Raw genomic sequence first — 25,992 nt, forward strand, 5'->3', positions numbered from 1 at the left:
CAAACTACCCCACCCATCATGAACCCACCACGCCCTCTATCCAACTCCCAAGCCAGAGGAGCCTCTTGGCGCTCCATACATCCAAAGACCTGTTTCCTCCACCCCTCCCACCCACTCACCTGCAAGCATACCCTCCTTTCCCATCCCCAATTTCCACATAGTCCACCCTTCCCACCTTCCCATCGAACCGCCCACCCCCGCGGCGAACCGCACGCACAGCCCCACCCACTTCCCCCACCTTCCCCTGCCCTAGCCTCCCTCGACACCTACCAACACCCCCAACCCACCGTATCCGTTCCTTTCCCAGAATACTGCAGCTCTCGCCCTGCCAATAACTGGGGCCTCATCTCCATCACCATCAGACCTCTCCCACCCTCTCACACACACAGACTGCACCATAACCCTGGGAGAAGAGAAAATTATCCTGGTCCCCATCTTCGTCCCTCTACTCAGCCCTCCTCCGCAGATCCACTCCCACATTCCCTCACCACCCACCCTCCCCTCTTCCAACCCCTCTCCCTTGACTTCTCGCCCAGCAAACCCAACCTCACCAACCCCATGAGATCCAGACACAGATTCCCAACCCCTACTCCCTCCCTGTCCTCTAACCAACCACCGACCCTGCTCTCTAACCGACCACTGACTGCACCCGCCCACCCAACCCCATCCTCCCACCACTCACTCCCTCGCCTTCTCTTTCCCTCAACCATTGACCAGCCAGCTACCATCCAGAACCTGCTACCATCTAGAACCTGCTACCACCTTTCCCCCTACCTTCCCCTCCTAAACCTCACCCGCAATCCCCACCCCACCCACACCCCTACTACCGCAAGGACAACCCCCTCTCTCAGAAGTCAGATGCATCCTTTTTAATGCCCGCTCAGTAGCAAAAAACAGACAGAATCTTTGACCTCCTCTCCTCCGACAATCCCGACCTAGTCTTTATCACCGAAACCTGATTCTCTGCTGACTTTGCCCCTGTTGCTCATGAAGCCCCCTCCGCCCTGAATACTCCCTCGTCCCACTCAACAGACCCTCTAGAGGAGGCAGAGTTGCAGTCGTTTTCAAATCTCACTTCTCCGTCTCACTCGTCGACTCCCAGACTTGCACTCCTTCCTGCGAATCCCTTCTCGTAAAAACTCACTGCCCCAGTCATTCACTCATAGCTTCCTAATCATCTACAGACCTCCCGGCTATGACAGACATTTCAAAACCAACCTCTGTGACTCTATAGCCACCATCCAAGTAAACCACCCATCTCTCGCCCTTCTAGGAGACTTCAATATCTGGCTATACATTCCGACCAACCCTATGACCCACTCTCTAGTCGACTGCCTCGATGCGCTTAACCTCTCCCTTCACATAAACGGCCCAACCCATTCCAAAGGACACACCCCTTGACGCCATCTTCAGCTCACACGACCAGATACACCTAGCCGCCACCCCTCCCATACCTCTCATCTGGTCCGATCACTTCATTTTCCCCCTTCTCCATCCGCTATCCTGCCCCCATGCCCATCCCTGAACCAGCCACCCCTCTACACCACACATGCTGGAAGAAACTAAAGATCTTGCCCGACCTTGCCGAAGCGCTGCTTCTCAGCCCCCGCCCTCATACACCCCCCCGTGACGAACCCTTAACCATCAACAGCTTCGCCTCTTGGCTAAATAACTCACTAACCCTGCTCACCCCCACCTGCCACTCCTCCCCACATCCTGGTCCTCACCTCAAATGGTTTACTCCTGAGCTAAAAATGGCGAAACAGCGAAATAAATACCTAGAACGCAAATGGCGGAAAAGAACAACCAACCCGAGTAGATCCAACCTCGCCTTGCACCATCGCTACTATAAAGCTGAAATCCGGAATGCCAAAAAAGTCCATTACAAGAATCAGATTCACAACTGTAAAAACCCCAGCAAGGAACTCCACAAAATGATTTCCGAGTTTGTCAAACCATCCTGTACCTCTGCCCAATCTCCCCCTTCTCAATCACTCTGCGACTCACTCTTGCTCCACTTCTACTCCAGTCTCGACACAACGGCCTCTCTTAAACAGGCCCTCCTCTGACTGCAACAAAATCCGCTGGCCCTTCCGACCAAATCCCCACCCCCCGCCCGCCACATCTCCACCCATTTTTCGACTCCTTCAAACCAATCTCCAGAGATGAATTTCTCGTCCTCTCTGCCCAAAAACCCTCTGGATTTGCCCCTTGACCTCTGCCCCGCCTCAGTCCTCAAAGAAAGTCTTAGTTACTTACCTGTAACTGTATTTCTCCAGCATTGATATCTTTCATAGATTCAGATGCTTGAACATTCCCCGTCGTCAGACTGGGAATCCTCGGTTATAAAAAATAATTATTAAAACATGTTTTAATACACATACATTGCTACATAGAAATGCATATACATAGTCCATTATGGCCTATGAGCCATTCCATTGTGTAGTCCCTCCACCTCACTTTGGTCCTTTATGACCCCAACCAATGAGGTGGCAGGGCTTAAGTTGCGCCCCAGTCAGCCATCTTCAGATTTTGAAAAGTAGGAATTACAGTATGATGGAAGCTGAGCGTAGGAGCAGCCTCTCAGGGGAGGCGGGTGGGCGCATGTGAATCTATTAAAGATACCAATGCTGGAGAAATACAGGTAAGTAACTAAGACTTCTACGGCATTGGATCTTTCATAGATTCAGATGCTTGAATAGAATACCAAGCAGTTAAAAACATGCCACCATCATATACATATATGCACAAATACAGAAAACATATCTCTGATCAAACCTTTACCATGCAGCAACACAACGGTTACATACTCTGGGAAAGATGGGAAAGTGAGGCTGGTCCTACCTTATGCAAAGATGTGGCGGAGCACTGCCTGTCCAACTGCAGTTTCTTTGTTGGGATCTTCAGCCAGGCAGTTGTGTTTAGCGAACGTGTGCAGAGTACTCCATGTGGCGGCTATGCATATGTCCTTCAAGGCCACCCCTGCATGGAATGCTGTTGACGCCGCTCTCCCTCTAATGGAGTGTGCTGAGGGTGGTTTGGAAAGGGGAGGGGGGGGTCGCCCTTCGTTTGATGGCTGTGGTTGATGCAAGAAGAAACCCAGCGCGCCAGACCTTGTTTGGAAATATGCTGGCCCTTTGTGTGGCCAGAGAAAGCGATGAACAGTCTATTTGAAGAACGGAACTCCTTAGTTCTATACAAAAAAAACTAATACTCTTGCTATGTCCAGATAATGCAATGTTCTTTCTGCTTCCGAAGAATGATTCTGGAAGGAAGTTGGTAGGACAATGCGTTCTGCGAGCGTCATTTCCGATACTACCTTCGGAAGGAACTTAAGGTGCTGTCTTAAAATGACACGGCCCTTATGGAACAAGGTGAATGGTGGTTCAGAAGACGAGGCTTGTAACTCACTGATCTTCCTGGCCGAAGTAATGGCTATTGAAAAAAAGCCGCTTTCCATGACAAGAATTTTACATCGCACCTGTGGATGGGCTCGTAAGGAGGCTCCATGAGGGCTGTCAGCACAGTGTTCAGCTCCAGGTTGGAACCAGCGTGGGCGTAGGAGGAAGTACGCAAAAGCCCTTTAAAGAAGACCTCGACAGCTGGCAAGGGAGAGTAATAACTGCATCTCCGGTCGTCGTGTATGCCGTAATAGCTGATATATGGACCTTAATAGAAGACAGTGGAAGTCCTGCTTTGGCTAAATGCAACAAGTAGGGAAGTACTTGCTCAACCGAAGCGGTGAGAGGATCAATAGCATACGTCTCACACCACTTGGAAAAATGAGTCAATTTCCTAGTGTAGGTGATGCGTGCAGAAGGGGCCCTAGAGACCCTGATTATATACCAGCACTCCGCAGGCAGATTAAGATTCATCAGCTTACTCTGCTCAGGAACCAAGCCTTGATAGACAGGCTCGCTGGGTCGTGGTGGAGGACCTTGCGGTTCTGTTGCGTCAATAGATATTGATGCGCTTTAAGGCAAATCGGGGGCCATCGGGATCGGTGCTGTACGGTCGAATACCAGACCTGCCGTGCCCAGTCCGGTACAATTAGGATCACTGAACACTTCTGCTCTTTCAGTCTGCGTAGTATCATGGAAAGGGGGGGAAGGCATATAGGAATTTCCCCGTCCAATCTACTGAGAAAGTGTCTCCTACTGACTGACTGTCGCTCTGAGTACCTGGAGGCGAACATTCTGCATTTCTTGTTGGCCCCGTTGACAAAAAGATCGAGATGTGGATTGCCCCATAAGGCGAAGATCCGCTGAGCTTCCTTTTCGTCCAGCTCCCACTCGTGAGAAGACGTGTAGTCCCTGCTCAGTTTGTCCGCTAGGACATTGTCCACTCCCGGGAGATGTTCCGCCTTGATTTGGACTCCATGATGCAAGGCCCATGCCCATAGTAGTTGAGCTTCTTGAGATAAGATCTCTGACCTCGTGCCTCCTTGCTTGTTTGTGTAGTGCATGGAGGTCGTGTTGTCTGTCTGGACAGTGAGTACCTGCCCCGCTACTACAGGAAGGAAAGTTTTCAGTGCCCACCTTATGGCCCGAGTTCCAACACATTGATGTGGAGTTGGGACTCCTGGGCTGACCAAGAGCCCTTGTTTGTAGGTCTGCAAGATGAGTGCCCCAGCCCGATAGAGATGTGTTCGTCTTCAAGAGAAGGGTCGACACGTTAGCGCCTGAAACGGCATCCCTTGTAATAGGTTCTGCGGAGCGTTCCACCATTGAAGAGCCTTGTGCAGCGCCGAGAGCTTGTTTCCATTGGTGGTCCAGTGCCTCCTGCGAAGCCTAAAATTTGGTATGAGGAATATGCATGAGGACATCATGCCCAGGAGGGATTTGTAAAAGAGCACCAATGTCTTGTCTCTCTCTCAATAACAACCACGAGGTCAAGCGGAGAATTGCTGTTGCGCTTTCTGCCGATGGTCTCACCCGGGGAATGTTGGTATTGAGTTCGGCTCCCAGGAAAAGAACTGTCTTGCTGGGAACGGGGCAAGACTTCGCGTTGTTTATGGAGAAACCCAACTCTTTTAGGAGATTTATCGTTTTTCAAACTGCCAAGCATGCGCTTGCGGCAGAACTTGCTCTTATCAACCAGTCGTCTAAATATGTTAATACTTCTGTTCCTGTCCTCCTGAGTTTTGCAGCTACTGGTGCTAGGCATTTTGTAAACACACTGTGCTGATTTCTGACAGTACGGGAGCACTCAAAATTGAAAATGAAGCTCGCCTACAGTGAACCTGAGGAACTGTCTTTGTGCTGGGTGGATCGGTAGGTGTAAGTATGCGTCCTCCAAGTCTAGAGTGGCTAAAAAATCGTGCATGTTTAGCCAAGGGAGCACTCCTTGCAAAGTTATCTTGAATTTGATTTGTTTGATAGATTTGTTGAGCGCTCTCAGATCCAAGATGGGTCTCCATTGACCATTCTTTTTGATGAGGAAGAAATGTGAGTAGAAACCCTTTGCCCTTAGAGAGTAAGGTACTGGCTCTATTGCTGCCTTCTGCAGCATTTTTGGAGTTCAGACAGGACTTGTTTCGACATTTGCACCCTGCGTGGAGTCGGGGGCAGGTCTAGAAATTCTCAGGTGTGTCCCTCCCTGACCACCTGTAACACCCATTTGACCAATGTTATCGACTGCCAGCGTTGAAAGAACTGGAGGAGCTGGACTGTCAAGTTTGGTTTGTTCTGCGACTTCCCTTGAGCGGAGCCCCGCTTCCTTCTCTGGGCGTACTTGGTGTCCTGGTATGAGTTACTTACTCTGTACTTAGAGGATGAACCTCGAAAAGGACGAAAGGACCGGTGATCCTCGTCTTTATCTTTTAAAGAGCTGATGGCACGGGCTGTGTCCGTGTCCGATCGATCTTTTTCCCTAAAGAGTTCTTGACCATCGAAGGGCATGTCCAATATCTGAGCTTGGACCTCAGGCCTGAAATTGGTAGCCTCATCCAGGCCAGTCGTCTCAATACTGTACTTGTCAGTACTCAGTACAATAAATATTTTCAGCCTCTATGCTGTGATCTAGATGCCAACAGCTGCCTGAGACCCATTGCCACCATTACCCACCACGAGGAGTTTTGCAGCTTTAAAGATGGCCGCCCGCAATCTTTCACCGACCTCCAGTGCTTACCTGAGCCCAGCAGAGTATGCTGAGCACAGATTGGCTATTGATCTGATCTTAGCCACCTATCGTGAGCCGGTAGGCGAAGCCGGCCCACTCCTACCAAGGCCCAGGGAAACAAGGCCAATACCTGTCCTCAGCCTTCTTTGCCGTTCGCCCAGAACCTCTGCCCTTTTTCTGGTCCACTACCCCTGTGACCATCAGCACCGTGCACTGAGCCCTCGCCAAGACTAACTGCCACTAACTGATACAAACATGTCGCCGTAAGTCTAGCAGTTCTATTATGGATTACTTGCGCTACACTGCCTTGTTTTACCTTTGCTCCTGTATCTACCTGTGCTATCTATTAGTAGTATCTATGCTCCAGTAGAGTTTAGGTTTGCACTGCACCTTATGCTTGTCCTCATATCCGTTCATTATAAAAGAACTGTAAAGGTGTAACTTATTGTCTGCGAGCCACAATATTGCCCACCATGATTGTAGCTCGAGCAAAGCGCAATGCCTCTATTATAATCAGCATATAGCCTAGCACTGCCTCCCACCTAGCCTATCCGAGTAAGGTTTCCCATCATAATATATTCACTGTAACCTAATTGCATATTATGTCTACCTTATATACACGTGATGAAACTGTATCCTGTAGTACATTTGGTAAAACCGTATCTAGCCCCCCCTGCTAGAACTGCTTTTCTGCACTCACAGCTGAACTATATGATATGCCTATGTTGCTCTGTCCTAGGCACATCTGCCATTTTGAGTGTACCTATGGTCGCTTATAGTCCACATTGCCCTCTTGACCGTGCCTCTTGCTGTTCGTAGGCAACATTTTGCCATTCGCCTTACCAGGCTTACTTACCACTGTGAACATGTGCGTGTTAGCACATGGTATTGCCCACTACGATCTGTGACTACAGCACTTGACTGACTATTGCCTAGACCATTGCCTAGACTATTGACTAGCCCAGTAGCGAAGTTAGAACCTCTGAATAGTTGTTTTAGCCTTATCCTAAGTCCACTGTGCCCTAATTGAGTGACCGCCTACTGTACCAGCCTTAGGATCCTGTGCTCTAAACCCACTTATCTATACGACATTATATAGTACTATATCCTCAACTCTAGCCGAATGCATTTTTAAACAACCCAATTAACATACGCCCCACTGCCGTTATTACAGTTTATACCGTCAACTATGGACCAATTTAAACATGCACCCTGCCCTACTCTCCACAGAAACTCTAGGCTTCGCGCTAGACTCTCCACCCTCTACGAATCGCAGTTACCTAGCAACGCCTATTTGAACCGCCGTACCATACCCAAAAACCAGACTAGGAGATAAACGCAACCTAAACCACAATTACCTGCTAGCACCTTCATGAAAGAACCCATCCCGGTTACTTCTAACACCAACTGTCTGCCTAAAACAACCTCCATAACAGGAGAACTGATCAATTCTAGATCCGTGGCCCACGCCACTGAAATAGCCGACCTCCTTACCTTAGATAACCTTGACCCCCTAGCAGTCACAGAAACCTGGCTACATGACGCAGCAGGTCTAGCCCTCTCCCTACCAATACCCAAAGAGTACCAACTACTTAGACTAGACCGCCCTAATGCCAGAGGTGGTGGCTTAGCCATCATCGCCAAATCCAACCTGAATGTAAGGTTAACAATGCCCACCTTAAAATCCTGTGAACTCCTGGCCGCTAAATTACTGATATCCCCATGCCAACCCCTAACTATTTTATCTCATTTACAGGCCACCCGGGCCCTTAGGCCTTTTCGAAGAGGAATTATCCAGCCTCTTAGCGGCAAAACAAAAAGGTCATCCCAGACAAAGATCCTTGGCGACCTCAACCTAGGTCTAAACGACCCAAATGACAAACAAGCGCAAGCCATCGCTACCATGCTTGAAGGGCATGGCCTCACTCAAAAAGTCCTCATCCCCACCCACGACAAAGGGAGAATACTAGACTGGGTAGCCACTTCTAACTGCCCTACTACTATCACTAAAATTACACCCCAGCCTTGGACTGACCACTTCCTCATCAATTTCTACTTAACACTTAACAAGATGCCCAGAATTGAAAAAACAATGGCACCATCTGTTCCTACTAGATCCAGAAAAATCACACCAGACAATATCCTACCCCTGCTCCTCCCAACCATCAATGCCTTGCCATTTGATTCTGACCCAGACACCACGGTTAAAATATACAACGACACCATGGCCATAGCCATGGACACCATCGCCCCACTGAAAAACTGTAAAAGTAAACAATCCCACCTTAATACTTGGTTCACCCCCTCATCTAAAAGAACTGAGTCTGGAAAAAAGGAAGCTTGAAACTGTATGGCAACACTCCCCTACAGCTGAAAATAAACAAACTCAAACTGCGCGCTACGAATTATAAGAAAGCAATCATCCAAGCTAAAAAAAGTCTATAACGACCAAATTTACAAAGCATGCTCCAATACAAAGGAACTATTCGCAATCTTGCGAGAACTCGAATCCCCCATATCACCACCTGATAACGTACCCAAAGACAAGCAATGGTGTACCAATATCCAAAATGCCCTCGCAAATGAAGTAAAAACACTCCAATCAAAAATTGCTATAAAAAAAAGCCTTGCTCCCTCTTAGTGAAATTCCCAGCACGCCCACGCCCAAACCTAGCCTAACACCCTTCAAATTCTCTAAAGTTTCCACTCATGAAACTGAAAAAATCATTGCCTCACTAAAACCATCCAATTGCAAAGGAGATTACTGCCCGGCCCAGATAATCAAGGATGCCGCCAGAGACCTACTGTTACACCTTTCCAGCGATGGCAGTTGAGACGGCAATGGTCGTTGTGTGGTTCCACATTGCGCGGATATTCCAAGATGGCTATGCACTACGGGCACAGGATAAGTGACAGTCTAGTTGTTGCACGCCTTCAACGCACGTGCTCAGAAGATCACATGACTGCTTTTCATGACGCTTCGTATGTTCGCTATACTATTTGCCAAGACTTCTGTGGATACTTCTATAGACGTACCTTAATTCCTCTTTTCTGTCTGCCTTCCATATAGCAACCCTTCGGGTATCCCCTCTCGAGCAGTGATTTCTTTACCGGGCTTATCAGCCCGCAGTCCTCTTTCTACTCGGCTGTCTCTTCTCCGATCAGAATCCATCTCTGGGTCAGTCATCCGTCTAGAGAGAGCGAGTCCTTTTTCACCTCATTAACCATCTCCATTCCTCTCCCGTTCGCTCTCCCTCTTATTCTTGTGATTGATTCTTTTACCTTTATTAGGAATCTCCCTCTCATCTGTTGAGTGCACGTCCTTACCTGCTATCAAGACCAGTCTTCTCCAAATACTTAATCCTGTGTAGAGTTTAAGTACTGCAAGTGTCATTCTCCTTCAAAGGATTTTCTTCTTGAGACATTCTATCTCTTCCCATTACTTACCTGTCAATTCCTTGTTCTGTAGGAATCGTAACTCCTGCACCACCAGCCATCCTCCAAAGAAGAGCCAATCACTCAGAAGCACTCCTCAAGACCACCCAGGGTTCCCCCTTCCCCTGAGGGTTTCCCTGGGGTTCCTGTCTCTCCCTCTCCGGCTTCCTATACACTCGGGAGAAGGGGGAGCAGTGGTTTCAGGGAGATCCTTGCATTCGTCCATTGCTGCTCCAGAAGACTGCCATCAGTCCAGGTTAGTGACAGAAACCAGAATCTCTAAAATTAACGGGTCAATAACACCTTGCCCCCTTCGTCACTAAACTCATCAATGCCTCCTTCTCATCTAGCACCGTCCCAAGTAGCTTAAAAGAGTCCTGGGTTCCCCCCTGCTTAAAAAACAAACCTTAGACCCATCCATCCCCGCCAACTATAGGCCCTTCACTACTGTCCCTTTCCTCCTGAAGATAATTGACAGAGTGGCCTATCTCCAAATCCAAAAATACCTGGAGACCAACCAACTCCTCAGCACTCGTCAATCGGGCTTCAGACCGCAACACGGCACTGAGACCGCCCTTATAGATCTCAAAGCCCAAATTGACGAGCTCAACAATAAAGGAAACCCAGCGATGCTACTCCTCCTTGATCTGTCGGCGGCTTTTGACCTAGTGGACCACGCAGTACTCTTCAAACACCTAGCTTCAGCCGCCCACTTCTCAAGTGAAACCATAGCCTGGATCCAATACTTTCTCGACAACAGAAGCATGCGAGTCTTCTCCACCTTAGACTCTGCAGACCCTATCCAGACAACATGTGGAGTCCCACAGGGCTCTTGTGTCTCGCCAACGATGTAGAATATCTTTACTAAACCTCTATTCGACAAATTGGACAGACTGGGTGTCACCTACACAAATTATGCAGACGACAGCCAGATCCTCATCCCCCTTTTGGGCAATTTCACTACGGATACAGCTTTAGTAAACAAAATGTACACCCTCATTCAGGCATGGATGGCAACCCATGGCCTCTGCCTGAATGACGAAAAAACAGAGATCCTCATTCTAGGCTCACCCAACAACCTAATAAAACTCTATTCCAACTACAGCTCCTTCAATATCGATGGCAATATAATCCCAGTTGCCAAAGAGGTGAAAACCCTCGGTTTCTATTTGGACTCCACTTTGTCCCTAAGGAAACAAGTAAACTCCCTGGCCTCATCCACAGCCTATACCGGTAAACTTATTAAAGCATGCAGACCCTTCCTCTCACCAGCTAGCTGCATTATCCTAGCCAATGCACTAATCCTCTCAAAACTGGATTACTGCAATAAACTTTATGCAGGCACAAATGAATACATCAATAAACTTCAAACCCTACAAAACAACGCGCTCAGAACGGCCCTGAACCTCCCAGCTAGAGAGCATCTCTCAAATGTGCGGAGAAAATACAACTGGCTGCAAATTAGCGATAGGATCACCTTCAAAATTGTCACACTAACATTCAAATGTCTGAGCAATGCAGCCCCCCCCCCCATACCTTAGGGATAGAATAATAAGAGAAGCCACTGCACGACCAACCAGAACAGCCAAATCTTTCTGCCTCCAACTCCCTAGATTCCGACTTAAAAAAAAAAACAAAACAGGAGGTAATAGCTTCCCTGTGCAAGCAGCCCAGTACTGGAACGCCCTACCAGTTGAACTAAGAAGGGACCAGCCCTACAACAGCTTCAGGCACCATACCCGCACCTGGCTTTGACGCAACGACCTCTGAAACCGGTGACCCTGAGCATTGTGATCTGATGACACACGTACCCCTCCACCCTTACATGTAAAATGTACGGTTACCAGTCAAATGGTCGAAAACATTTGGTCGACAGACAATTTGGTCGACACCATTTGGTCGAATGCCAAATGGTCGAATTTTTTTTTTTTTTTTTTTTTACCCATTTTTTGGTTTTTTTTGGGGGGGTCCCCCCCAACCCCCTTTTTTTTCTTTTTTATTTTTTTTCCCCACACGAAAACCCACAAAACATATATAAAAAAAAAAAAAATTCGACCATTTGGCATTCGACCAAATTCAGTCGACCAATTGTCTGTCGACCAAATCACTGTCGACCATTTGACTGGACACCAAAATGTACATAATGTATTTACTGTATATAATCTGTTACCTTTCCACCCTTACATGTATAGAATGTACATAATGTAATTACTGTATACAATTTATGTTACCAACAACCTGTAATATGCAACCTGTAACCAAGTTCTAAGCATTCTTGTTATTCTGTGCGCCCAGCTACTGAAGGGTTTTCTGGCGCCCTATAAATAAACTGTGCCGTGGGCCATCTGCCTGAAACCTGACTCCGCCACATCAACTGATGCGCCAATCATGTGATCCAACGTTGCTTCTCCATCGACGATAATCGACCTAGCTTCTTCCTGGAGCTCTACAGGTAGCTGTTTGGCCAGCTTGGAAATGCAGAGCCAAAGTTTGCGGTCAAATCTCTCCGTCATGGCCAGCGCATTGCCCGCTCTGATGGTAAGCGATGCTGATGCGGACATTTTCCTGCCCATAGCCTCTAGTTTTCGACCGTCCTTGTCCGGTGGGGCTGACAGAGGATGCTGGATTGGCCAGCTTTTTTCTAGCTGCCACTGTGATGACCGAGTCCGGTTTGGTATGACCTCGTAGACAAAGAGGTGCCGACTCAGGAGCCTTGTATTTTTTCTCAGGCCTGGAAACTAGAGCCGGAGTGGATAAGGGTGTGGCCAATATCTTGGATCCGGACTCCCAAATGGTGTTGAGGAGAGGAATGGTAGTAACAGTTGTCCTACGTTTGTCCCTGTGCTCATAAAGCACCGACTTTTCCTCCGATGTGACCTGCAACTTGAACAAGTGTGCGGCTTTGCCAATAATAGTGTGAAAGGATACTAGATCATCCAGCAGCGTAGAGTCACTTAGAGAATCTTTCTTTCTGGGCTTCTCAACAATATAATCATCCCCTTCACTAGCATCAGGCTCCTGCGTGATCTTGCCTTCTTCCGGGTCCAAAAATTCCCTGAAAGGATCTTCCTGCCAGTCTGAGACTGGAACAGAGGATGGTACCATCGTTTGATCTATAGTTGTAGATCGTGGTCCATGCGACGACGCTGGAGAAGGGACCCTTGTTGGTGAAGCATCGAGTGCCCTACTCCTAGACCTGTGCTGTGTCTCAGGTGAACGTACTCTTTTCTTTGGCCTACTCCTGGAAGGCGAGTGTCTTGACGTGCTTTGCAGAGGTGAGGAATCCATCTGTGTGAAGTTTGACTCCCTCGGTACAGCTGACCTGCTCTTTTCATCTTGACGTCTGTTGAATTCCTCAATGATCCTTTGCATGGATAACAGGAGTACAGGGTCATACGGATCAGTGGGCACCTCTGTAGTAGGTTGCCAAGGAGGGCTGTGTTCCTTAGGTGTAAGACAATGTTGTACTTCAACAAACTGTCTGAAAACTCCTCCTGTAGGATGACGTCCGGGAGCTCTGGCATTTCTCCTAAGGGAGATACTTGTGCTCCCACTGGTTCAAGAGCTTCTACAAACTGAGGTAGTGCCTCCACAGACTCAGGAAGACTGTCTTCATTGGATGGCGTAACAGTGAAGTCAGCGAGGGCATTTTAGGCCCCATTTCTTCTGTCGGTAAAGAAGCTTGCTGTGCCGTCGATGGAGCCGTGGTCGAAGATTCCTTCGACGACGGCCTAGGCGACAGCGGTTTCGTGGACGAAGATTTTGTAGACGGTAGCTTGCCCTTATCCGTGGACGAGTGCTGAGCTTCCTTCGTCGAAGATTGCTTCGTGGATGACAAACTCACCGACGAGGACTTCGTCGTGGACGATGTGGTTTGTAGCGTGATGGTCGATGAGGATTTGGTCGACGGCTTCTCTGTGGACTGCCGCCTCCCAGTTTTTTGCAAAATCCTCCTTACCTTTGGAGGTCGTTTTTGCCGCAGAATGCTTCATCTTATGGCTTGTAGTCCAGCCCCCTCTTGGCTCCTGGGAATGGGAGAGGAACTCCTTTCCACTGAAGAGGCCCTTCTTTTAGAAGTTTGCCTCTCAGATGATTTGCTGGAGTGAATAGGGGCTGTTTTAGCAGATTCCTCATCATAAGAAAGTCCCCTGGCTTCCAAATACAGAAAAAGTCTTCTAGGTCTGTCTTGTAGGATCTTAGTCGAAAAAGACCTGCAAATGTGACATTTTTGGATGTCATGAGGATATAGGCAGTATATGCAGTGATCATGGGGGTCCTTCATGTAAACCACCTTTCTCCTGCACCTCGTGCAATCCTTGAACAGGGAAGGTTTCTTGGTAGCCTGAAGTTCAGCCATCTGTGGAGAAGATTCACTCAACAAATTATTGGTCGAATTAAAGTTTTTTGAAGCACAAAAAGAGTGGAGATAGCCCCTAGCAAGGGGAATGTGGTAGAGTATATTTAAAAATATAAACTACTGTAGAATAGAAGAAAAATCGAAAAAGCTCAGAGAGCTTGAGGATTCCCTGTGTCTGTTAGACCGCAGTGAAAAAATCTGAAGATGGCTGACTGGGGCGGAGCTAAAGCCCTGCCACCTCATTGGTTGGGGTCATAAAGGACCAAAGAGAGGTGGAGGGACTACACAATGGAATGGCTCATAGGCCATAATGGACTATGTACATGCATTTCTATGTAGCAATGTATGTATATTAAAAACATTTTTAATAATTATTTTTATCACTGAGGATTCCCAGTCTGACAACAGGGAATTAGCATCTCAATCTATGAAAGATCCAATGCTGGAGAATATTCTCCTCAATCTATGTAGGAGATTACACAAGAACCATTCTAAACGACTCCCTCGCCTCTGGAATCTTCCCGGATGCCTTCAAAATTGCTCACGTCAATCCTCTCCTAAAAAAAACATCAGTTGACCCCCTCGACCCCAAAAACTACCACCCCCATCTCAAACACGAGATTCCTTGCAAAACTCATCGATCGAACTGCTTACTCCCAACTAAACGCCTTTGTGGAATCCAACAACCTCCTGGATCCCCCCCCCAATCAGGTTTCAGACCACGACACAGAACAGAAACCACTCTGGCCTCCATCTGGGACGATCTTAAGATCACTGCTGACTCTGCAGGATGTGCTGCACTAATCCTCCTCGCCATCTTTGCTGCGTTCGACACAGTCAACCATTCAATCCTACTTGACTGCCTCCACTCCGTAAGACTCAGTGGAACTGCTCTCAAATGGATTGCCTCCTTCCTCAACAGGAAACAAATAACCCAACTGTACACTTTTGCCTCGGCAGCGCACCATGTCAATACTGGAGTACCACAAGGAGCATGTCTATCAGCCCTCCTATTCAACCTCTATATGTCTACCCTCCCTGGAATCATCCGCCCGCACAATATCCTGTGCTATAACTATGCGGATGAAACACAAATCATCCTGAAACTCATCAACTCAGACCCCAACTTCCAGCCCGACCTTACAGCTTGCCTCCTTGACATAGACTGTTAAATGACTACAAACCACCACCTCCTAAACCCCACTAAAACCGAAATCATGGTGTGTGGCAACACTGAGCTCCTCCCCCTCCGTAAATAACCTTGGATGCACCCTAGACTCAGACCTATCCCTCTCTTGCCAAATCAACAGCGTCTCCAAGTCTCGAATTTCAGACATCTCAAAATTCTAGACGCCTTTTTCCCTACCTCTCATTTCCGTACAGAGTTGCCGCCGTTATGTCCATTGTAATGTCAAGACTGGACTATGCTAACTCCCTTTACCTCGGAGTCCGGGCATACCACCTTACCAAATTACAAAGAGCACAAAACGCTGCCACCAAACTGCTACTAGCACTGGGCCCAAGAGACCACACCTCTCCAACTCTCAGAACTCTGCACTGGCTCCCAATTGGACAAAGGGCCACTTTCAAGACTCTATGCATCACTCACCGAGCAGTGCACAAGATTGGCCCCATATACCTGCAAGACAAGCTTAAACCTTACCACCCTCACCGCACCCTAAGATCAAGCTCTGCACTTCTGGTGATCAAAACCACCAACTCGGTCAGGATCGGAGGATCCTCGTTCTCAGCCTTGGCCCCCACTATTTGGAACTCACTTCCCCCTCACATCCGACACACTGAAGACTATTTGTTATTCCGCAAACTAAAAACATGGCTCTTCCCATAACTCCAATGATCACCCTAAAGATGCGCATCATCGAAACTAGCCTCCTGGCAGTCAAAACTTCAGCTCGCAACCGTGTTAAGTGTCAAGTGTGTGTTCCTGCTCACGTGCCCCGTCTCAGGCACTTGCACCGATATCCACCATATCACACCACTATGTTTACTCTCTTCTATACATCATCATTCAACTAGAACACAGCTATACCATGATAATTCGGCCTAGATGTTCTCATACAAACACAACCCCAGGAACGCCTCATCACCCCCAATAAAACACAGCTAGCTCAGCACATTCCGGCTAGCTTAGGCGTTCCTCATGCCTAGCGCAGCCAGACCCCAGTCTAGGTGTCCACCCACCAGACTGAACACATCCAACAGATTTCATCAGCACCACACCCAACACTATAAAAGCAGCTATCATCCAACAACCACAGCAGCTGCACCATATCCAGTGCACCCACGCACCATACGACACACTCTACAGACTTGAACTACAGTTCCCGAGGCGTTCAACCTACCAGCCCTTTGAGGTCATACCAATGATACATAAGGCGCTATATAAATACCAAGTAACATAACAGAAGAGATGCAACAAAGTAACTGGTAGGTAAAAATGTGTTTCTATCATTCAGGTACAACTGCTTCAGACACGATGATCAAAAAGCAATGGAATTGAAGAATACTTCAGGTTTATTCTAAGGCGAACGGGGGGTTTGGAGGGGACAGAACAAAGGCTAGATTGGTCGAATGGGAGTGGGGCGATTGGTTCCAGTGAGAGGTGCCCAGGAGTTGCAGGTGCAAGGATTCTTCTGGTCGGATCCAACCCTTGTGTGCAACCCTTTGCAAAGATGAAATGCAGAAAGAAAGTATGGATGCAGACTGTTAGGGAGATTTATCAGGTTTTATGCCTAATCTCCTCTCCCAGTGAGACCGCCAGCACGTTTTGCTGGACTTCTGTACCTTTTTTCTTATTCTCCCGAACGAGGGGAATCTTGTTTTCCTCCATATCTCTTAAAGGCATCTGTGTTTCACTTTCGCAGCACACAGCACCCCATGTGCAGTGTTGCTGGGGACCCTTTGCGTTCTCCTTGTATATTACTGAATGTTCCCTAAAAACCACTATTCTTAAGGAAAGAGGGATACATTTTATCATTCGCAAAACTTGTACTATTTAGAGATCAGCACACCCCACCTTATGTGGAGTACTGAGGGTATACCCGGTATCCCCCCTTCTCTCTGCTCCTGTGACATTTTGGTTGCAGTGACAACCTCTATAGTTATGGCTGGTGGCAGTGGACTTATTCTACTGACCTTTGTGCATTTTTCGACCGCAGGCTGCATTTACAGCTGCAGGTATGCACAAAGGAGGGTCACCTATGCTCCAACATGGTGGCTCCTTTCTTTTTTCGCCATTTCTTGTGCGTTTCCCCTTGGTTAGACCTTGTTCTACCATTCTGGGAGGGAGAGGTGTGAATGCAAGTTTTGCCTTTAGCGAGAACCCTTTGGGTAGCCCGCCAAGGCGCCAGTGTGTCTGCGAGGACAGGAAGCAGGGTAGGAGCTTGATACTTCGCTGTCCTTGGTCTGCTGTGCCTGAATGGAGCCAGTTCCCACTGGGGGGCTGGCGGTCTTGACTGGACATCCACCCACCCCTTTCTGTGAACTGCAGGGAGAGTTTGCAGAGGAATAAATGGGAAATCTGAATAAAAAGGTGAGGTTCCTAAGGCAGAAGGCAAGTCGACCATTAGAACAGAAGATCCGAAGAAGAAGACCAAAGTCGCCGGCATACCCTTACAGTAACCGCAAAGAGACCAATGCTGTTCTGACCCTGTTAACTTGTCGACAGAGGTACTCACAAGGGGACGACTCCTTTCCTTCCTTTGTCTGGTGGGACCAACTAGCCATAAGACGAGCTGCAGAACGAGCCATCCCCGAAGTGCCGCGACCTTCCAGGGCTGCAAACCACGAATACCAGGGGACCTCTGACCCAATTGTCTTCCAGTGCACGAATCCTCCCAGAACATTGGTAAGCTCCAGTTGGACCTCCAGAGATACAATCCCACTATTCAGTCCCCTCTGCAGAGTGCAGGACTGCAGAACCGAGGCGAATCAACGGGCGGTAACCATTAATGGTTAGCGCTTGTAAAAAGGTGGCAAACCCGCAGGCCGACGTGGGAGACTAAAGAATTCCTTGCAGAGGGTTCTTTCTCACGACTGCTACTGCAACATCCCCTGCAGAGTCCCTCTTTCGTCACCAGACCGAGGCAACATGAGACCACATCCATCGCCGATACACCGGAAAGAATCCAGTAGCATTTTCTTCAAACATCCTAAGGTACTGTGGGGCTCAAGGCAATACTTGCCTCAAGCCGAATAGTCGTTCCAGTATGACTGGAGTGCGATACCAGGTGATTGGGGGTGGGGGGCTACCCATACTCTTTGCCCAGGCTTACCAGCTTGTGCTCCAGCAGGGAGTCCTTTACAAGGTCCCTACTAACATGAATTCCACTCAAATCTATTTAAAGTAACTAAAGTATCCAGTGGAATTTTACCTTTTCTGTTGCTGCACAAGACATTGCACCCTTCCTCAACTGACTTTGATGAACTCTTGACTAGTTAGTGATTGGACTGCTAAAGCATTAGAATCAATGAAAAGTGTTACTAAGAAGTAGATTGCGGCTGATCATGCTGAATAACCCTTTTCCTTTCAACAGACCTTTATCTGAGTGACAACACAAATGAATGAAACTGTCATTTTACTGCGATAATTGCTGGTGCAAGCCACTACTATGGAAGCAGTCACCTGAAAAGGTGTTGCTAATGTTTTCCATTTGTGTTGGTTAGTCTAAGATAGTATTTACTTACCTTGCCTTGTGTATATAAAATACATGTATATTTTATTATAACTTCCAGTGTGTAAGAGTTTCTTTGGGCGACTAGGTTGATTGTATTTACCTACAGCTCACATCCTCCTCATAAAATAAGCCTGGCTGCTCTGCCATTCTACCAATCCTTTGGGCAGTACAGACTTGTACTAAGAGTTGGGGACCTATATACCAATGGATAGTTTAATAGAGTCATCTGCAGGTAGACTTTAGGAAAACTCCTTTAACACAGACCTCTTGGGGACACTTCACAAGACTTGTGTGTTGGGAGGGGTGGGCTGGGGAGTTCGGGGGCGTGTGTGAGCACCAGCAACAGCAAACACGAAATGGCAGGCATCTAAGACCTTCCATAGCAGGATCCATTGAAGCTGGGGGGCTGAAATTCGACAGGAAGGCGACTTACACTACAAACTGGCGACTACCGAAGTTCTGGCAGCGGACCTGGAATGGCGATGGTTCTAGCGAGGTAGCCCAATGGAGAGCCCACAAATGGTAAGGAACTGCACCATTCAAAAAGCCGGCAGTGGGTTTCACTCAAGTCCTACCATCAGACTTTCATGCTCCATGGATGTGCAGTAGGACCAGATAGTGCCACCCCCTTCCTGGGCCACAAACGCATACAAAGGCATCACTAGCCCCATGGAAGCTGGGGCTTTCCCATGCAAGTGTATGACCTTATATGGGATTTCGTGAGCTGGGAAGGCAGGAAGAAGGCCAAACAACAGTATGGCAAAAGAACAAACAAAGCTCCCATGGCACGGCCACTTTTGGGCTCTAGCCACGTTCAGTAGCTGTACGCGGAAAACGTGAATGTGCACACTAGCAATAAACACAAAAATGGCAAAAATCTAATTGTTGCCACCAGCTTGTCTTTAGGCACCAAAAATCCCAAATGAAAAAGGACTACGGTGACACAGTATCCCCATTGCAGTGCATTGTAAGATGCTGTGTGCAATGTTAAAAGTTACCAAAAAGGTAAAAAGACAAAAAGGGAAATGGTTTCCAAGTACTGATAAGTCTGAAGGACTGATTAGTTTCCCCATAACAAAATCAGCAAACAGCCACGCGGGTGAAGTTGAAGGCTTCACTCCCTGTAAAAAGTCAGGCCAGGTTAAAAAACAAAAGCAAAACGTTTGGGGATCCTTAGAATTATGGAGGGAAAGTTCATAAAAGAAATCTTTCCTAACACTTATTATGCGCTTGGGGACAGAGGGGGAAATGTGGTGTCCAGTTCTTTGCTTAACAAGGAGGACCCATTGCTAGATGACCGGTTGAATTCAGGCATATTGTTGATGGTGTCCAACAGCAGTAGCTAACCACTCTCTACCCAAGGGATAAAGCGCCTGAAGTCAATGAAGAACCAATGCTTTCTAGGTAAGGGGAACAGAATATGTTGCGAGACTATGTTTCCTTGTTGTGGAAACACATGGGACACCCTTCCCCAACCCGAGGGGAGCCCCCAACATAGAGACATGTACATGACTGTTCAGCCACTGAAGAATTACACTAAAGTGGGAGAATACTTGGGTATAGCCCAAGCAAGGCTCTGGTTCCTCTGGTGAGGCTGTGGAAGCAGAGAGCTGAGGGTGAGGAAAGACTGAATGCCCTAGATGACGGCTGCTACAAACACCATGGATGAGCCCAACCACAGCGTTTGACCAGTGCCTTTAAATTTACTGGGAAGACTAGGTACCTTTCACCTCAGGACTGGTGATACCAACCAGTATGAAGACCTGCTCTGCATCCATTACTTTTCCAAGGTCGAAGTTGTCGTGTCTGCATTTGGCCTGCACCTGACGGACTAGGTTATAGCTTTGCATGGGCTCCTTCCTGCCTCGCTGCTGGAAGACTTTCTCAGAGCTTTGGTAAGGACCATGCCAACATGCCATCTCTCATGTGGAAGTGCCCGCTGCAAGACGAAGTTTGTACTGAGACCATCCAACGACCACTCCAGTCTGTTGATCCCCTGATAGCTCCATTTTGGTTCCAGTATCATGGGGGGAATCCATCTATGCCATGTACTGGGGTAGCTGCCTGAGCCTTACGTAAATGTTGCAGGAAGCCTGAGAACCACAGCCTGTGAACCTCCACAGCCAAGCCTATGATGAGCCTGGTCGACCCCACCAATTCCCTCTCTCCCATTGCATATCTGGGGTTGTAAGCCAGAGTCCAAGGGTCGAGCTACCTTCATTCTCTTTGCGCACTCCTAAGCCACTTTGACTTGCACTGGGCATATCGCCATAAGGTTGAACATAGCTATCTTGCAGGGTCAAAGGGGGTGAACCCAGGTCAGGAGTCCTCTTCGGTCATCAAAGGCCTCAGTGTTGGTAGTCTCCCCCTCCATAGCTGGAGGACTAACTGGGGCCTTGCTACAGTGACTTTTTAAAGTCACTGTATGATACTGTATCAATATGTTCACCTGCCTATTAACAGGTGTACCTCTGGAAAAGGAAGGGGTGGACTTCCTAAGCATTGTGCTTATGTCTTAATATATACTAGCCCTTTCAAATCCAGTACGTCTCCTAAACAACCTTCATCAACCCATGCACTTTAGCTACTTACAGTGCTATATGCCTAAAGTGGTAGGTAACCCATTTCAGGGGTCCAACTTGGGATTCATGAAGCAGATCCTGGAATTGCCCATCATGACCCAGGGGCTATTTAAGTGAAGTATCATGAATGAGTTCTCAAGCTTGTTTAACATTTAATGGAAGACTGAAATAAATGCAGAGACTGGAATAAATGCTACTACTGTATAGCGAGAGATGTATGGGTTAGAATAGACACCCTAAATGAAAATTCTGCAAAATGGTGGAACTTGCTTTTTTATTTTCAAACAGTGGCCTATAAATGCCATAAAACACCTTTTCTACTGCATCATTGCTTGGTCTTTCGCTCTATTGCAGACGGTTTCTGTTGATTTCTCGCAGTCTCTTGCCATGTTGCTTTACATTCATTTCCTATTTACATTGCTTTTTTTTATTTCCTCTCTACTTTTCTTTCCTTTTAGTTCTTCTGCCTTGCTGCTAACTCTCATTTAGTAATTAAGTATTTTTGCTACAACATCCATAATCGTCACTATATATGTTTCTTATTTCATTGATCACGGTTGTCTCCACAACATTTCTATATCTGCTGTATTTTGTCAGGCACCTATGACACATCATGCTTTAAATGTCTAGTGATTTAATCACAATTTTACTTACCCAATAGCATGATGAACTTGATGTAATCTTGCGTTTAATAAATAATATAGTTTTGTACTTACCAGTCCTCTGTTCCTTAACATATATTTTAATTGTTAATTGTACTTCACACCAAGCCTACATCCTCCAGTCTCTAAAAGTATGATTGCGCAATCACTCCACCTATGGTGAAAGACATAAGGGTAATCTGGTTGAATGGCTTTTCCGAACCGCTCACCAGTGTAGGTTCTGGAATACCCCTTAACGGTATGTTATTTTGGAGTTTGGCTGCACAGCAGTTCGTAGCCAGTTATTTGTTCTTTCCTTCAAACATCTCTCGGATTCTTATCTGGTGATACAGTGGCTACTGGTATTGTAGAGGCCAACCAAGATCTTGAGGTTTATCGGCAGGTAGGGTATACCATGTTGGTCATTGCTGTGTAGGTGATCCAGGCCATCTTGTATGTGATGCAGGCTTAGAGAGGTAACCAATGCAGTCATTTTCAGGCTGCAGAGATGAGGCCATATTTATTTAGTCATGTGATGAGACCAATAGTGACATACTGGACAGCTTTCAACAGTGCCAGACGTGAGGATGGGACTACAGCGAGGAGAGAATGGCTTCAGTTCAAGTGGGTAAGGATCACGACTTGGATAATGGATCTCAAGTCTGTGTTGGGGATCAAGGACTCCATTTTCCAAAGGGGCTAGTACCTGGGTTCTTGGCTTTTGCTCACCATGTGGGTCTTGAAGGAATAGTTGCTGTTAATTATGAGAAATTGGTTTAGCCCTGCATGTGAGCTAAGAGAAACCATTATGATTTATTTCCACCAGTCAGTTCTGGTTTTGAGCATGCAAGCTTGATAAGAGTCCCAGAGAAGGATAAACGCTTTCTTCAGGAGATTCTATTTCTGGCAGGTGCTTGATAACGATGCTTGAATTAGGAACCAATGGATTAGCTGAATTAACCTTTTGAAAGGGCTCCTTGAGGTTCTATGTAGAGGTTGACAATGACTAGGTAGAGGATGGACCCTTGTGTGGGGCTCCACACACAATAGGCAGCATTGGGTTCTGCTGATGCCTATATGGATGAGTTGCGACTGTTTGGGAGGAAGGAGGTGAATCATGTTGAACTGCATTGTCCAGATGGATTTTCTGGTGAAGAGGGTAAGAACTAAAATCTAGCCTATTTGGGAAGTGTGCTTAGAAGTTAAGCATAATGAATACAAATAGTTATTTATTTAGGCCCTGGACAAACTCCTAGCAATGAAAAAACGTATTACACTAAAACCACCACTACTACTACTACTAGAAACACATTGAAATTGATTTTCTCTGCTAAGAGCACTAGCACTTCAATTTCAGGATACAGTTAAAAGCAGTTTAAGAATACTGCAGGGCACTAACGCAAGAGAATAAAAAGAACCAGGCAAGTAATCAGTTAATTAATATGTTAAAAATAAAAGGTGGGAGAAACACCATACAAATCCTTCCAGAATAAGGTCCTTTCCTAGCTATAAAAGATGGGGACCTCGAGTCACAGATCTAATGTAGTGCTCTTCAGAAGGATAGGAGTCAGAGTCTGAACAAGAGTTAGCAAAGCCAACAGGCAGTTTGTAAATGTCTCAAAGTTAGATAACAATTGACGAAAAGCTATTGGCACACACAATTCCAAACCAACCACCTTAGGGCAATCCCAGGGGAGGAAACTGAACGAGAACCGTTCACGGTCCGGTACGGGAGAGGTAGGATAAAGGTTTTTCACCCGTTAAACCCTACGGAGCTGGTGGTCAGTGGGGCGAGTCAGTAAAGATGGGCTTACTCACCCCTGTACTCCGCTTCACTCAGGGACCACCATAGACGTTCCTGAACGTGCTGTTCCCCCTTTTCTTATACATTGGTCCCGTTGAAGACGGTCCAGGAGGCTTGGGTTTAAAGGTCACTTTTGTGTCAAGATTTTGGGTGTGGCTAGTTGGTGGTTCTGGATACTGGACAGCTGGTCACCTCTACTGGAATGAAAAAAGGACCACCACAAAGACAACCTTAGAGGAGTCCGAGGGCACGATTCAGAAGGTGGAGATCAGCGATTGCTACTCAAGAAATGGCAGAGGTCTACCCTTGTGACAGAAATAAAGAAACTGGCCCTGCAAGGCCCCACCCCTCTCAGGGAAATTCTTTGTTTCATAAGCAGAGGATCTGTGGAGTACCATGGCTCAACTCGAAATGACTGATGCCGCAAGGTAGTCCAAATTTGAAGTTGGTAAACCCACAGGATGGTTCCAGGAAGCATCCGAAGGCTTCCAAAGGCAGCATTCCTCAAGTAGGGTTTGAACCCGATTGTTCACACAAGTCCAGGGCTCGAAGCACAGATGAAGGCTTTCAGGAGATCAGCTAAGAAACATGGCTTCGCCAGGACTTTTGAAGAATGTGTGTTGTTGGCTGGCTTCCAACAACGAGTTCTGGATCTTCAGCAGGATGCTCCCCTTCATAGGGGTCTTGGCTCCACCGATCTGGCAAAAAAACTGCAGGAAACTCCCCGACCCCCTTTTATCCAGGATTTGAACTGGAGTCGCCCTCCATGCCTCGAAATGTAAGGATCTGCACCATTCAAACTGGCCGGGGCTGTTCAGCCTCTGGCCAACACATGTGCACCCAGCAACAGATACACCGACACGGATGTGCACATCCAGCCAATCACATACACATGAAGACCACTACTTTGCCTCGAAAAGCAGAAGCTTTCCATATATGCCAATTCCAGCTCTTCAAGAGTAGCAAGAAGGTCAAACAATAAGATGGCAGGGACACGCAAAAACCTTGTCACCCAGCCAGCTAGTATATTTGGTACACTAATTGGCATTAAGCGGCAAAATGCAAAAGGCAATAAAAACAAAAGGTTATAAAATTATCTGCTGCCACCTGCCTGCCTAGGACATATTGCGATAGTAACCACACATTTTCAAATAACAAAAGGTACAAGGACAGAAAGCGTCTATACCACACTTCACTGTAAGGTGATGTGAGGAGAAAGAATAAACAGAATCTTACTATGGAGAGCCGTTCTCCTTCACTAATAGACAATGTCTGATAACTGTCCAAAAAACAAATCTGATTAGCAAGGCCAGTGAATAAGGCATCACAGTGAAAAAATATTCAAAACAGCAGCAGAAGGTTGGGTGTCCCATTGAGGTCTATGGGGGAAAGCAGCAACAAGACAACCTTAACATGCATCAAAAGATAAGCGGCAGGTGCGCATGTCTGAAAAGTGTGAAGGAAAAAGTATGACATACATTTGAGAACTCCTTTGATGACTAATCTAAATGACAAAAACAGATGATTAGAAAACGCTCAGCGGGAAGAAAGTTAAGAAACAGAAGAGAACAAAAAGTGTGGGGAGTCGATTGATGTCAGCAGTAGTGGGCAACCCCCCATTGGAAGAAAAACAAACAATCTAAAAAAATGATATTCACAAAAATATTACATTATTTTACAACTTGTCAAAATAATGAAGTCGTTATTATGATACAGCCTTTTGAAAGCCACTTTGCTGTTAATAGTATATAAGGCAGGCGACTGGCTGAGCAGAACCGGTTGAAAGCGGTCACACATTTATCCAAGATGAGGGCATTGTTGATGACAGAAATGGTGTTGGTGCTGCATCTTTGCCCGGCATCCAGACTGGTAGCGCTCTAAGACGTTCTGTTTAGTGATCTTTCACTAAAAGGAAAGAGGAGTCCAATCTCTTGATTAATCTGAATAAAAAAGTGACTACCTGTGAAAAGCTGGTGGGATGCGGCTGCAACACTACTGTGTTGTGGGAGACTGCAAAATGCGGTTTGGCAAAGGGAGCATGAATCTCCAACTAGTCGGGCAAAGGTGACACAAACTAGGAAAGCCGATTTTAACATAACTGAAGCAAGAAGCTCAAAAATGCTTGTGTGCTAAACTTGACAATATATCAGGGCCCAGTAAACATTGGGTCTTCAAATAAGCACAAAGACTAACAAATGTCTCAAATACAGAATTAAATAATTAATTGTGCAAGAGTATTCCTTTAAGCCACAACGGCTTAAAGTTAAAACTTGCATAAATCAAGTTTGCCCGTTTTGGCCATGGAGCAAAAAAACAAAGATAGAATACAAAGAAGAATACAAGGGGGTTACATTTC

General features: G+C 46.9%; 1 protein-coding gene across 1 annotated transcript in view; it reads right to left on the bottom strand.

Annotated features, from left to right (window-relative positions):
* The window catches only part of AGGF1 (angiogenic factor with G-patch and FHA domains 1), a 905,326-nt gene that overhangs the window by 672,920 nt on the left and 206,414 nt on the right, over positions 1–25,992 (bottom strand). The gene's annotated exons all lie outside the window — the stretch shown is intronic.

The sequence above is a fragment of the Ambystoma mexicanum genome, chromosome 6p (genome assembly GCF_040938575.1).
Source record: "Ambystoma mexicanum isolate Mex_15411 chromosome 6p, UKY_AmexF1_1, whole genome shotgun sequence".
Taxonomy (NCBI): domain Eukaryota; kingdom Metazoa; phylum Chordata; class Amphibia; order Caudata; family Ambystomatidae; genus Ambystoma; species Ambystoma mexicanum.